Genomic DNA, 12,686 nt, shown 5'->3' on the forward strand with positions numbered 1-12,686 from the left:
TCCCTTACAATGACAGGCTCCCACCAGCGGCGCCGGATTTATTTCAGAAGTGGGGGGGGGGGGGGCAAAAAGTGCGTGTGTATGTGACGTAGTCGACTTGCCAACCCTCACGATTTTCGCGGGAGACTCCCGTTTTCCTCCCGGGGTCATATTTATCCCGCATTTCTCCCGATTTCTGACTAAATCTGATTTGTTTCATTCTAACCAGTGCTGGAATTGGGCCGGTACTCACCGGTACGCAGTACCGGCACTTCTGGTTCTGACCCATGGAGTACCGGCACTTCTTGCTCAGTACCGGCATGCTGGCGGTACTCCGGTACTCATGCACCGTGCTGGTACTCATGCACCGTGCCAGTACTCAACACTCTCCCGCCGTTCTTATTATACATCCATATATATATATATATATATACAGGCGCCCGGTACTCAGTAGATGCGTCATGAGGTGCCGAACGGACATTCTCATCGCTCTAACCGCTGGAGTTTCACAGCGGCTGTCAGCTGTTTACTCCTGTCATTCAAACAGAACGTGCTGGAGAGGGGGCGGGGCTTATCTTCTCCATGTAAATACTGTGGTGGAAACGACTATGTCAAAATTAACCTATTTGACCGTGATTTAATAGTAATACACGTTTCAAAATAATAATAATAATAATAATGCCGAAGTAACAACATACTGAAAACTGTTAGTAAAACCATGTTTTAATGCTTTACAATTTACATACCTAGATGCACGTGTGTTGTGTTTATGCAGTGCAACTCCCACCCAGTGGGTGGCTATGTAGAGTGATAGAACAGAGCAGGCACGCCCCCGAGAGAAGGAAAGCAAGTCACGTCACAAATTAGCATTTCTAAAATGTTAGCGTGGATTAATAAAAAAGTGCAAAAAGACAGCGGTTGTCGCCGGAAGAAACTTCAAATACAGAGAATGCTGTGCCTGTGTTGGAAATTGTGTCTGATGGGGAGCTTTCTTTGGTTGATCCTCCTGCTCCAAGTTCTAGTGCATTAGCATTAGCACTAGCTCCGCCGACTCCTCCAGAGCCTCTAACGTTAGCTGCTGCTGGCGCAACTGCCACCACCAACACCGGGCAAAGCGATGCACCTGACTGCTGGACAACGGACCAGGTGCAATATTTTTGCAAGACCAATGCATGGCTCCTTCTTAAAGATAAGAAGCTAGGATGTCGGATATGCAGAGATGTCAAATCTTTGGGAATACACACTGGACAAGGACTGAAACTGTCAACTGAATGGGGTGAGTGTGCAGTGTCTCATTTCGGTGTTGACAAGGGCAAACAACAAGCTAGCCTGAGAAAAAAAATCAAAGAACATAAAGAATCACAAGCCCATGTAAAAGCTGCTGACATCCTTACATCTGCTTCACGTGAAACTATTCAACATCAAGTGCAGTCTATGCATAAATCTGAATTAGACACCACTATCAGAGTTTTTCGAACGGCATATAAAATTGGCAAACATAGCCGGCCATTCACAGACATGCCAATTGATTTGAATGTACAGAAACTGAATGGGCTGAACGTGGGCAGGGTTTTGCACTCCAATAAAACCTGTGGCGAAATCATCGACCACATAGCTCATGAGCTGAAGAAAAAAATGGCAAAAGACATTACAGAAAACCAAAGAAAACTCTGTGTTTTGGTCGATGAATCTACCACTATTAGTGGTAAACGGTGCTTGTTGTGTGTCTACGCTCAGCATTAGCTGATGCTGAGCCCGAAACGTTTTTTTGGGAGCTGATCGAGTTGGATGGAACAACGGCTGATGACATCACAAAGGCGTTAATGGAGTGTCTTGGAAGAGATTTTAACGAGGACTTTTTAGGTCAGTGTTTCGTTTCTTTTGCATGTGATGGGGCTTCAGTCATGCTAGGGAAGAGAACAGGCGTTGCTACCCAGTTGTGTAGTAAATTCCCAAGCCTGTTTGTGTGGCACTGCTCCAATCATCGTCTAGAGCTGGCAGTTGGGGATGTGGTCAAGGAGGGTCTCAGGGCTCAATCATTTCCAGATCTTTTTTGACAAACTCTATTCCTTGTTCCATGCCTCCCCCAAAAATCAGAGGCAGTTAGCGCAGTGTGCGCAAGCAGTCGGACAGCGTCTCCTGGTGATAGGGCGTGTTTTGTCCATCCGCTGGGTGGCTTCAAGTGAAAGGAGCGTCAGAGCAGTCTGGGAAAACTACCGAGTGCTTCATGATCACTTCACAAATGCTGCAAACGACACGAGCAGGGATTCCAGAGACAGAGCAAAGTACAAGGGCCTGGATGATGTGCTCACATCTGCAACGTTTGTCAGCAATCTGGGACTGATGTACGATGCGCTCACAGAGCTCAGCGACCTCTCTCGGCAACTCCAAAAAAGAGAGATGACACTGCCTACAGCAGATAGGCTCTTAACTCGAGAAATACGAGTTTTTGAATCCATGGTCACCATGCCTGGCCCACACATGACTACAGTTCATACAGCTCTAGCTGAGAAGTCCTTCAAGGGTGTTGCCCTGCGTGAGAATGGCAGGCTTGTACAGATTCATGCAGGTCAGTTTTTCCGCAGTATGGTAGAGAATCTGAGACACAGAATGACTTCAACAACCTCCTCTCATGTCAGCACAAGAGAAATCCCATTACATGGCCGGGAGGCCCGGGACAATCAGCTAATCCAGGACATGAAAGTTATCCATCCTGGAAGTTGGCCTGAAGAGGAGTTAGACGTACAGTATGGGGACGTAGAGGTGCTACGTTTGTGCGAAGTGCTGAAAGTGGACAGAAGAGAGACTGTTCAGGGCTTTCGCGAATACAAGGAAACCAGGGCATCCCGTACACCTGCTGCCATGGAGCCTCTACTGAAAGCAGTCCGAACCATCGCTGTCTCCACTAGTGAGTGTGAGCGGGCATTCAGCTGCATGAACGATATCCTTACTGCAAAAAGGAATGCTCTCTCTGTCAGCCGACTGTCCAGCCTGGTTTTCATTAAATGTAATGGACCATCACTAGGACAGTTCAATCCGGAACAGTATGTGAGGTCCTGGCTGGCAAAGGGAAGGAGAAGTGCTGATGAAAGAGCCTGTCCAGCTCCAGCCCCTGATACTGATGTCCCCAAGGCCTTCTGGAGCCTTTTCTAACAATGTGAAGTATATTGCAAAGCAGCTCACCCAGTGAGAAGACTTTTGGCATAATGTGCCGATTTGTACAGATCCTGGAGATAGAAGGACTTCAGACCAACCAGGGAGTTATCTGATCAGCTTGGTGTTCAATGTAACTCTTTACCATGGCTCAGACTTTGTTACTTGCAGTTACAGTTTCTCATTTTAGATTGTGCAAATTTTGCATTTGTTTTGACATGTTCTTTGTTCATGCTCTTTATCATTTTTCTGAGTTGGAAAGTTAGATTGCATCATAGTTTACTTTATACATATTTGTATTCTTCAGTGGTGAAGTATATTGCAAAGCAGCTCAGCCATGTGAGAAGACTTTTGGCACTTTTTCGTTTTTCGTTTTCTGAGTTGGAAAGTTAGATTGCATTCAAAATGTACAGAAATACTTAATTTTGTTAAAGCTTTTTATAAAAAATGCTTCTGACCAGAGCTTTGTTTCCTTGTCATTAATGTTGAACACCACCAGAGGGGCTCTCACCTGAAAGGTCTCTGCTTCATGTGTCTTCAGCAGAAGATCTAGACTTTGATTGCTATATTTTCAGTTAATATTGACCTTACTGAGCTTTAGCCATATCCGCTGCCTATCATAAAAAATGTTAAGTACAGTGAACCTTTCTAAAATATACAGTAGTAATGAGACAAACCCACCAGCATTATAGTAGCCAAATTCTTGTTTGTGGGCTGTATATATAAAATTGACTTGAAAAAGTTGCTGATTTTAGAGTACTGGCACCTTTTTCATTCCAATTCAAGCACTGATTCTAACATAACGCACCAAATGTTACTGTTTCCACTCGGACTTCAATACAGCTACACCATTGTTTGGTTTCCATGGTAACGTGTCTCTTTAGTAGCGTGAGCAAATGAAAGTCTGAGAGGGTCTTCAGGAGGAAGATAGTCAGAGAAAACAGAAGAAGAATGGACAACTCGACCCTCTGCTCACTCCTTTCCTGTACATTAAACTATACAGACCCACACATCATTCCATCTCTTCTTTTTTCCTGCTACGCTCTTGTTTGACAAGCTGAATGTTGACTGGTGTTTGACTGAAGTAAGCTCTGTGAAAAGTTCCAGTTATTAACTCGGTATTTACAAAGCTGTCATCTCCACATTTGGAGAAAGTTACAAGCCGTTTGACAGCAGCACATCTGCATATTTCATAGAAGGCTCGTTTAGTGGTTTTGCAAAGAATGAACCACTCTCTGTTTTTGTACCATTCTGCATTGAAGTACCTTCTCTTTGCCCAAATAAGCTTTTATTGTCCCGTCACAATGTCCCGACAACAAACCTCCATGCAGTCGGAACCAGCCTGTTTCGGTTCAACGATGCCGGCGGCGGCGGTTTTGACAGCCTCTGCGGCCGCAGAGCTGCTGCTGGGGTTCATCTGGCTGCGCTGGTTCTATGGTTGAAGGTCCAGGCTCCGGAGCTGGTTCTATGGTTGAAGGACCAGGCTCCGGAGCTGGTTCTATGGTTGAAGGACCAGGCTCCGGAGTTGTGGATGTCAGGGATGTGACATTCAAGTTGTTCAATTGCAGCTTAGTTTGACTGTATTTTGTTTTCTTATGCGCCGGTTCTTCTGACATGTTTGCAAGTTTATCTATCTAGGTTAACGGCTGACACACACTGAACAACGTAACACATAACGTAAACAACGTAACAAATAAACACATCTAAGCTTTGTTATTGGTTGTAATGTACATGGATACATTTGAATGGTGTGACAATGTCCTATTTGATTGGATTAAAATGTACATATTCTTCCTGTTATGTCTGCCTGCTGTATTTTACCTAATGCAAAGTGACCTGCTGCTCCATCGAAATCAGTCGCATTGACCCGAAGACACATTTTGAGTTGTATACACTGTTGGAAAGAGGAGATTCCTAGCTTTCTAATGATATCAGGATTGTTTTTGTACTATATTAAGCAAAATGTGTCACATTATATAGGTGACTGTCACCGAGTCATCATTTTGAGAAAAAGGCCTTAAAGTTTCCTCTTCCCTGGATCGATCTGATTGATTATTAGCGGAGCAAATGATCAAAGTAGTACGGAGGGAAGATATTTTCGTTTGGATTACTGGTCTGGGGGAAGCTCGCGAGTGTGTGTGTGTATACGTGTGTGTGTTTGTGTATTTTTGCGTTTGTTTCCCGGGGGAAACTCTCAGGAGAAACACCGGCTGTTGTTATGCTTGCTGTGACGTCAAGTTACTCCGATCTCCGCTTGTAATTATGCCGTTAAGCTTCAAAGTCGTATTTATCATCTGAATTTGCCGAAACAAGTTTAATATTCTGAAAGCCAAGACTTTGTTTATTTGAAATCAGATGAAAACAAACTGTAACGGACCCTGCGGTGTTATCTATGATTACTATGCCTTAATTACATTCATAATTTCAGCCGGAGGGAGGGGAAGCGGCGCTGTGGAAGAGCAGAGTGGCGAGTGAGAGGCGAGCTGTGTTCTTCCCTTTACAAGCTTCAAAAATGCCTGTAGCTAATGAGATTGAATATAACAATCAACAATAACAAAATATACACAGCTAGATCAGATGGCGTTCTTTTTAGATGTGACTTTAGAGTAGAGGGGAATTATTGAAACGGGATGTGTACAGTGTTCCGCGGCATCCGATGCTGCGAAAATGTGGGGCAGGGCCGTAAAGTGGGGGGGCCAATGGCCCCCTGGCCCCCCCGCTTCCGGCGCCCTTGGCTCCCACAGCCAAGTAACAATTACAAATGAATTAAGTCGGCACGGCGGCCCGCATTGAAAATGACTTATGCTTACCTTTGATGATCAAATCACTGAAACACAAAGTCCATCCTCCTGTCCTTTTGGATGAAGCACTTGATGGCGGGTCATTCAGCTGATTCTTTGCCACTCCAGTTTATCATTGTAACTCAATCTTGAAAATTACTCAGTTAATAATTTCACAATGTGACGAAGGTAACTTCGTCACTGAACTGACGGCTTCGGGCCTTGTAACTCAGCACTTTAGTGAACATTTTTGCGTGATTGCACAGTACCGTTTGGCATGGCATATTTGCACATTTTATATAATTTATACTAATTATTGAGATAGTATTTATTAAAGGATTAAACCGTATTGATTGAAATGTCGTCTGGCAGGTGCTGGTCGGGTCCTCGGCTCCGCCTGACAAGATAGGGGAGTTAGCGAGAGCGCCGAAAGTGCTTATGCTGGGGTAGAATGACAGCGGTTAAGAATAATCCGGGTGCAAATAATATGTGGGGTTGTAGACATCATAGCGTTAAGTGGCAGTAATTGTTCAAGTGCTGACTGCGTTTAGTTGGGTTTGTATGTGTGTAATTCTGTTCAGTTATATGTTTGTGTTTGAAAAGTGTTCCCCCTCCCGTTATGTCTGTTGCTGATTGTGTGCACCTGGTCCCCTATGTTGTCTCCTCCCCCCTCACCTGTGTCTTGTTGTGCTGATTAGAGTGTGTGTATTTAGGCTCTGTTTCCCTGTCTGTTAAGAGGCTGGTAGTGTGTGTGAGATCCTTGTGGCTGCAGGATGTGTTCAGGGAGAGCAGCAGGATTGAGGCTGTGAACTATGTGCACATGATTTTAATAAATGCCCACACCGGGTTATAATTTTGGACGTTCTGCCTCTGTCTCCTTACTTGGTCGGGCCGCTCAATTGTCAGCTTCACACACAACAATGTCATCACCAGTGGCGACTTGTCATTAGGGGCAGGTGGGGCACAGCCCCACCTAGTGTCAGCAGAAAGTATTAAAAATAATGATTACAACAAAATGCAATAAATAAATTAAAATATATATAAAATATATTTTAAGATCATGTTTAATCATCTGATTCGTCTGTACATTGCTGTTGCGCATGGCTTCCCTCGACAAAAAAGCAATGAGATTTCTCCATAGGATTTTAGAAAATAGCTCCAAATAAGGTCTGTGGGAAACATAGCTGTTCAGCCGGATAATATTCACATGTCTACCCTACTTTTATAATTTTCGAATCATAAATCTATTGATTAGATTAGATTTATGATAGACTTTTGAAACTACAAGAACATAAGGAGGACTTTTACAAAAAAGTAATAGGGATTTTTGTCCAGAGGGATAGGCAAATGGCCTTAATCTTCAAGTCAAGGTAAAACTGCAATTTTATTGAAAATGAGATCTTACTAAGAGAGAACAATTCAATATTTAAATGATAAAATTACATTTTTTGGGTATTCTTTTGTTGAACTGTCTGTTTAAAATTAATTGAAGCATCAGACAAAAAAAGCTTTTGAAAATAATATTATATTTTGATTTAGGTCAAAATATAATATTTGTAAACCTGAAGAGTCAGTGCCAGTGCCTCACCAGCCATGAACCTCACTGCAGAAGCTATAGACATCTAAGTGTTTTGTGCCCCACCACTTTTGTACATATAAAAACGCCACTGGTCATCACTATCACTGAAGTGAGCCATCATGAACGAATTTATGCTAATTAGCTACTTCCGCCTAGCTTGACCCGTTGTTATAACACGCATGTATAAACTTCACAGCGGGCGGAACTTGTCATAAAGTCCGCGATAATAAAGCCCACCCATTTAGAGGGAAGATATGATTGGTCAATTGTACTGTCATTTGACATTACTCTCTCGTTCAGTTACTGGCCCTCTGTGAATTTACAGCAGGACCACCAATCAGCTCCTGTCTTCACCTCGCAGAGACGGCTAAAGGAGCTTCTTTCATTTAACCCTTCACATTCAAACAGAAACTGAACAGACAGATTCAAAGGATTTATTTCTTTGGAAATGTTATTTTAAATACAATTAAATCAAGTTATTTTTGGTAAAACAAATGAAAATATAATTAAAAAGAAGACCTTTAATTACATAGGCTATTATGTCAACCGATTTCACATAACTGTATTAGGCTTATCCAAAGCAATAATATTAAGTTTAAATACAAAATATTAGGTTTAACCTAATACTATTGCTTTCAATTAACTTATACAGGTGTTTGTTGACAAATAGCAATGCACTTTTTTACGTAAATGTTTAGCTAATAGTTCCCCTCATTCCAGTTATTGTGCTAAGCTAGGCTAAAGCGTGCATGTATCTGCAGGTGTGTTCAGGAGCTGCTAATTGGTATCGACGGAGCAGCATCAGGCCGTTCAGATCGGCAGAGCAATCCCTCCCTGACACGCGGCGTGATTTTATTCCCAGACAGCCCAGGTCAAAGGTCCCATTCAGAATCAATGAGAGAGCAGAGAGGAGCGCCCCCCCCCCCTCTGTGCCGCCGATATTAACATGTCAATGCTAAAGAACAAGAAGCAGATGATGTCTGACAAAGATGTTAAAAAATGACAACACATGACCTTCTGTTAATGGGAAGTGGGTTTGTATATTTATTTATATATCGACTGGACTAAGAATCAGTGGCGAACCGTGTCTATCGCAACTGGACCTTCTGTAGACACCCCCCCCCCCCCCCCCCCCCCCCCCCCGCTGCATTATAATGTCCGTCTTTTCACTGAATTGTCGTCTTGAAAAGGGTACTCACACCAATTCCGCAACAACTTCATCTTCACCTGTTGCACTTGTCATTTCAACGTTAAAAACAATAAAACGGCAGGAATTGCTTCGTCGCATTCATCTAGATCCTCTGTCTTGAGCCAGTTAACTAGCGGGCCTTCTAGAGTACCCTGGAACTGAGGGAAACTCTGAAAGAATACGCCCATTGGCTACAAATCAATATGATTGGTTGATCAAACTGTCAGTCCAAACGTGCGCTCTCATTCAGTGCAACGGCCAGGGCATTCTATCAAGGATGTAGAATACCTTGTTGAAGGATATATTACCCAGAGACCCAGAACAAGATCTGATTGGTTGCTTTCTTTTCTAACACAAAACCACTGAAATGCGTAGTGCATGGTCCGAGAAGGACAAACAAATCAACGTAACACTGTAATATTACAGATCAACAACACAGATACCATTCTCATTTATTCATTTTATTACATTTTATTTATATAATTAAATCGATTCTTTGTTTGTTTTATCTGAGTGTTCCAGGGTATCCTCTGAATACCTTGAAGGCCCTGACGGTTCACCACTGCTAAGAATATATTCACCTATGCTATACATAAACTACAAAAACGGATTTGCCTCAAAAAGTTTCCAAACAAATGATCATACTTCTTTTATTGCAAGCTTTTGTCGAATGTTCAGACGTCAGTGGGATCATCAGGGACATCTGACTCTCAGGGTTGTTAAGTTTAAAAAGGCTGTGACAAAAATGCAGTTTCAGATCTCATCAAATACAACTATCCCCCGACCTACCCGCACATAGCTTACATCTCTGTATTTTGCAACCATTTCTCAGGACAGACAGATTCAGCTCTGCTAATTGAATGAGACACATTTTTCCTGTGCCTGATATTCCCATATGTGACACCAGGCCTTTGCAACAGGAACTGTATGTTAATATAGTCAGCAGGACAAATTCAATTGTATAGAAATAACTCATGGGCTGCACAGGGTCGGGAGAGTTACTTTGAAAGAGCCCTGTTCTGCTCATTTTAAGGTTCATATCAGTCTGTAGTGTCTCTACTGGGACATGTCTCCTTGCTTTAATGTTTTTCTCATACTGCCTGTGCTGCATTACCTCTTTTCACCCTCTGTCTGAAACCAGAGCCCAGTCTGCTCTGTTGTGAGTACAAATTATTTTATTGATTGGAAAAGCTGCCTGTCACTCAGCATATTCCGGCAGCAGCCTATACACCAACACTGAAACACATGAGCACATACTACAATTTAAAAAAGCAGAATAAAATCTGAGCTGACAGAAAATGCTCCGTTTTAGTTTAACACACACAGTTAAGCTCACACACACTATTCTATGAACATATAGGTTCACCTGCTGAATTAAAAACAGAACAGATGAAGCAAAGAAAGTGAAAGTTTACAAACTAACACTATATGCTCTTACTACAGTATGGAATAAGAGCACCTCGAATATTTTTTTAACAAAACTGCTGAACAAAAGGAAGAAAAACCACAGCCAATAAAGGCAATATAAAGGCCTGAAGATTTCAAATTAAATAAATTGTTGGCCTCCAAAATAGTATATTTGACAAATGCTCTCTAGTTGAAAACACAAAATAAAAGCAAGTATTTTTGTTTAACAAATCAGATGTCTACCTACGGCAAAATATATATATGAAGGTAGCATTGAGACTTGTTTCATTTGGTGATGTGGGACTCACATGAAGTGTTGTTATTATAAATGTATCTTTATTTAAAAATGTATTAAAGCATTTTAATCCTGCAACAATCTCTTTCTTTTTTATTTACCGGCAAACGTAATGCAGGTATATGTGTTCAATTACTCCCAAAGCCTGGGTGTATAATTGAAGGTGCCAGGTCGTAGTTTGTACACGCCAAACAGTGTATGTATTCTGACTGCTTGGAAATGTAATGTGATTACTTTCTGACAGATTTAGTACTGAGCGGGCTCTCTCTCTGCTGTGTCAGTCTTTCTGGATGTAACACACCGTGCACAGGCTCCATTATCCACGAGCAACGAGAACATTTCCCCCAAAACACATGCTGACATTTCCCTCTCCGTCTGCTCACAGCTCCATCCAACACCTTCACTGCAGATTGATGCTTCACCTCTTTTTATAGTAGTGTTATTGATTAGCACTGTGCTTGTCAGTGGTGCATAAAATTAACACTGTGTTATAGGGCATGGATTTCTGTCAGCGCTTGACAAGATAACCCATTATTGGACGACCGCTCCTAATTTGTTTTTGTGTATTCAGAAGTATAAAGTAACATTCAGCCAGCCCCAATAATAAGTCTATTACCTGCAAATCCTCGTCGCGCCATCGACAGCCACTAATCTTTGCTGCTTCTAATTACATCAGGATTCTCAACCTTAATTAACCAATCTTTAGGCCATTTTACCTGCTTAATGCTGCACTCAACCAAACTGCCTGCACTTGCTGAATAGGACTTTCCTGTCCTCGGCAGAAAGTAAATGTCCTTAAATCTTATAAGTTGTGCTTTATTTTATTATATATATTTGTTTGTTGTACTTGGGGTTATGTCTTTCCAAATGTCAGGGTTACCCACACTTTCTAAGGAATAATAACTAATATTAATTACATACTAAAATATATTGTTTGTCTATGCATGTTTCAGTACTCATTGGTGCAAATGCACTTCAGCGGCCCAAAACACTTCCATTAGGAGAAACGCACTGCAGCTTCAGAAACTAATATAAATACACTTACGCTTCTGGTTAATGCTGCGCATGTTTCGTCAATTTAGTGAATGTTTCCCAAATGCTGCGCATGTCTTGTCAAGTTGAATGTGGTTTTTTTGCATCGTTTTTGAAGCTGCAGCGCGTTTCTCCTCATGGAAGTGTGTTGGTCTGTTGTAACGCGTCGGCACCAGTCGGCCACCGTACATTAGAGCTATCTGATATTAACAGCAAACTTGTCGAACTATAATACAATACTTTGTTTTTAAGTTAGATTTCTTTCAAATGAGGCCTGACTGATGACAGGTCACCAATAACCTTTAAAATAAAGTAATTATGGTTAAAGTATATTGGCACACCCGGTTAAAGGAAGCTGGCCCATTCCATCTTTAAGAGGTCGGATCACACAAGGAACAAAAAGCAAAAAGCAAACGGAACTTTCATATTCCTAGGGAAGTGTAAAACATATTTTCTGATCAGTGCAGATAGCTGCCTAAGAAGAGAAAACAAGGTTGCCACGAATGGAAATATAATACAAACTATATTTGTGTGAAAACACCATTCTGACAGACACACAGCCCACCTGGGTCTTTTTTTAAGTCTGTCTCCCTTTTTTTTTAAAAGAAAAAACGTTTGCGGCATTATTAATGATAAATCTCCCCAGGACACTTATTGGAAAAGAAAGGATTTCGAAGGTGATCTTTTGATAAAAAGGTATTCTTTTGGATGTCACATTTGAACCAAATCATGAATGTGTAGATTTACAGAATTAAAACTATAATTTGTACATTTGTGTAATCATGAGATAGTCAGGGGGCGTGTTCAGGGGGACAGAACATACTTAAAAAACTTAAAGCAATTAAAAACATATTAATAACAAAAAATGCAATTTGGTGAGGAATATTAGGAATGCGGCTGTAATACAGTGACAGACACAATTTGTTTGATTTTCGTTTTTATATTTGTCACTGAATTGGATCAAGCATGAATGGGGACATGGCAGTTTGGCCTACTGGTGCCAAAATCAAAGTAGTTATTTTTAATTTTGATTATCCATGGTATTTAACATTGTTTTTTATAGTAGAGGGGGATTAAACATGTAAAGCAAGCTATTAGATATAAGCATTAGCCCTTTAAAATGCAAAATATATCATATAATATCATGGAGGCTGAAATGCCCCCGAATGCTAGGAATGACCCAGATGCCTCCCTCTTGAGGCCACGTGACTCAGGGCCTCCCTGAATAATGGCAGTTTAAATGCAGGTGAATGAAGCCCAATCGATTGCACA

The sequence above is a fragment of the Gymnodraco acuticeps genome, unplaced genomic scaffold (genome assembly GCF_902827175.1).
Source record: "Gymnodraco acuticeps unplaced genomic scaffold, fGymAcu1.1, whole genome shotgun sequence".
Taxonomy (NCBI): domain Eukaryota; kingdom Metazoa; phylum Chordata; class Actinopteri; order Perciformes; family Bathydraconidae; genus Gymnodraco; species Gymnodraco acuticeps.